This window comes from Phoenix dactylifera, chromosome 2 (genome assembly GCF_051530095.1).
Source record: "Phoenix dactylifera cultivar Ajwa chromosome 2, Ajwa_hap1_PhDact_Kaust_v1.1, whole genome shotgun sequence".
NCBI lineage: Eukaryota > Viridiplantae > Streptophyta > Magnoliopsida > Arecales > Arecaceae > Phoenix > Phoenix dactylifera.
The window spans coordinates 49,303,618-49,306,443 of record NC_143191.1 but is presented as its reverse complement, the minus strand read 5'-3'; positions in this window follow the sequence as shown (position 1 = coordinate 49,306,443).

Genomic DNA, 2,826 nt, shown 5'->3' with positions numbered 1-2,826 from the left:
TTGTCTTTTCCTTACAATGCAACCTATCTACTTTATCTCTTCCTCTATTTTAGTTTTTAATATGACACGAACTCATGACGCCTCCCTTATCTTCCTAACTATTATTAAAATTTAGTAACGTAAAAAATTACACAATAGAAAGCACAAAGCAATTTAACAATAAACTTTAATAGCTATCAAGCGAAAATTTTCGTTAAATTTGGAGTACACTATAATAATATAACAAATCATAATAAAAAAATTAGTAACTAAATTTCTATTGTACATTGAGCAATGAAATTTGATGGCGGACCAGCCCATTAATACCATTTATACCGGTGTGAACAACATCCATTGCATATCTTTAACAATATAAAAATTCAAATATAAAAATAAAAAATAAATATAGAAGCCATTTTTTTTTCTTATCTTTGATCTCTTGATCCTTATTATCTATAGTCGCTTGCATATCGCATGCTACAATTTAGTCTATAATAACTTAAAATCTAATATAAAAGCTGCCTTTTCTTCTCATCCATACTGGCCGGTAGCTATGATCCCAAGTTCCTTCTCTGGATATTGCTCAATAGAAAACCTATTCCAATATGGGGCTCTAGTAATTACTCAAATATGAAAACAAAACAACTGTAAAATAGTAATATTTGGCAAGATTACTTCTTCCAAGTGTGTTATTCGTATGGCTAGCCATGCATCTCACTATAAATTTTGGTCGATTGCCACATAAAGTAGAGATATGCTACTGGAGATTTTTAAACTATAAGGTTACACACAATCCAATTTAAAGTTATATATAAGGGATAGTTTACTTTTGAAACTCGATCCATATGCATATCCAATGCTTCTATATCATATTCCATTATATATTATAGTAAACTATTATTACTATTATATTATATTAAAAAGTATATAACATCCGTGCTCCTCTATTCTAAAATCACTGCAGTTTAAAGTAACAACAGCTACGACGGTTCCTCAAACACTATCGTATTATAATAGTTATTATATAATTAGAATGGTGATTGCTCATTTTTATCTACAATATTTATTAAATAAATTTAATATTTGGGAATTAATTTCTTGCTGAAAACACACACTCTTATTCATTCATTGGTTAGTAAAAACTTTCTTATCTAGATATTGGTAATTTGTACAAATAACAATCTAATATTTTCATTGTTGATCATTTTTTCACATAATCCTGAAAAATAATGACCATTAAACATTTTCAAGTAACATAATATCCACTATTTAGAAGTTCATCTCACCTATATTGGCTAGCAACTAGGTGCAATGCATCGGCATGCACCACATTCAAGCATCCCATAGCCTCTATTTATCTAGAGTTGCAGACCTCATGGATAACATGATCCATCTCATTGTTAAATAGTGAACCTCTTCCAATATGCAGATTGTAATAAAGTTGCTACGAGGGAGTTGCGCTTTTCAACAGCCTGGATTGAGCTTGAGAGGTCTAGCGTGCCAATCATAATCATCTATGTATTGTACACAATAGTGATGATCGAGTGGTCTCTCATAATATAATGCAGGATCTCTTATGTTAGAATAATTTTAAAATATGGGCTTCTACTGATTGCGTATTTTTATTTTATAAAATAGATTAGATGTATGGTTCATAATAGTACTATGATTAAACCAAATATGGTGTGTGATCATTTTGTTTTATGGATTTTTGGTGTACTTTGGATGTATAAGATTGAGTCATATTTATTGTGATAATTTTAGTATGTAGGCCAGGAAACCCAATTAGGATTTGGAGCTTTTAATGAGAAGGCTTCCTTATGTTTCCTATATAAAGGCTAAGTCCCCTCTCCTTTCCATATGGTTGATAGCTTGCTTCATTGACGACTATCGTTTGTGAGAAGCAAGTAAAAGAAGATTCAGCTGCTATTATTCCATGTGATTGAAAAGCATATTCAATATACCTTCCGCAGGTATATCTCTCAAACTTAAATACAGTATTATTGTGATTCTAAATCTTAGCATGTTATTATAAATAATTAACATCTTAATCATCGCCATCATGCAACGAATGGATGATTATGATTTTTCGACACCTTTCGTTATCACTCACCATATTTTTTTTGTGCTCTATCAGCCCGTTATTTTATATCGCATTATCACAGATCAAATCTTCACATATCTAGGAGATGTAATAGTTGGGCTTTGGTCTACCATATTTTTTTTGGTCTACAAGGTATGCATATTCTGCTGGTCCGTGCATGTTTTAACCTAAACCACTAGCATACAATGGATACTTCTAGTTATGCTAAGTAATAAAAGTTTTTTTTTTTTTCGTTTGCAATAGTTTTTTATACATAAATAGACCATAATGCATGATGAAAAATGTCACTCTCAAGATTGGTCATTTCATGGATGACTGCTATTATATTCATCCCATTGTTAATTAAAATGGAAACAGATATTTGATGGATGGCTTTGAACTGATTGGCCAATAAATGTTTTTAACTTTTTGGCTGTCAATTGTCTTTATCTATATGAATTATTTGGCATATACGTAACTCAAGTTCACAACAGTGGATGTTATATTACTTTTGAGGCTTTTTCTCGACCTTAATTTATATGTATTATGAAAATTTAAATAGCAATAATGCCTAACCATATTGTGGTAGCAATTGTTATATAACAAGAAAATAGTACTCTAAGATTTGTGTAATTTGTGGAAGAGAACACATGGACATTGGCTTTGTTATAGAGATTAATCTAGTAACTTTATCTCACTAATCAATTGGTTCTAGCAGCTAGTCGCTATACAAACCCAGTAAGGCTGCAACAAAACTCTTGCAA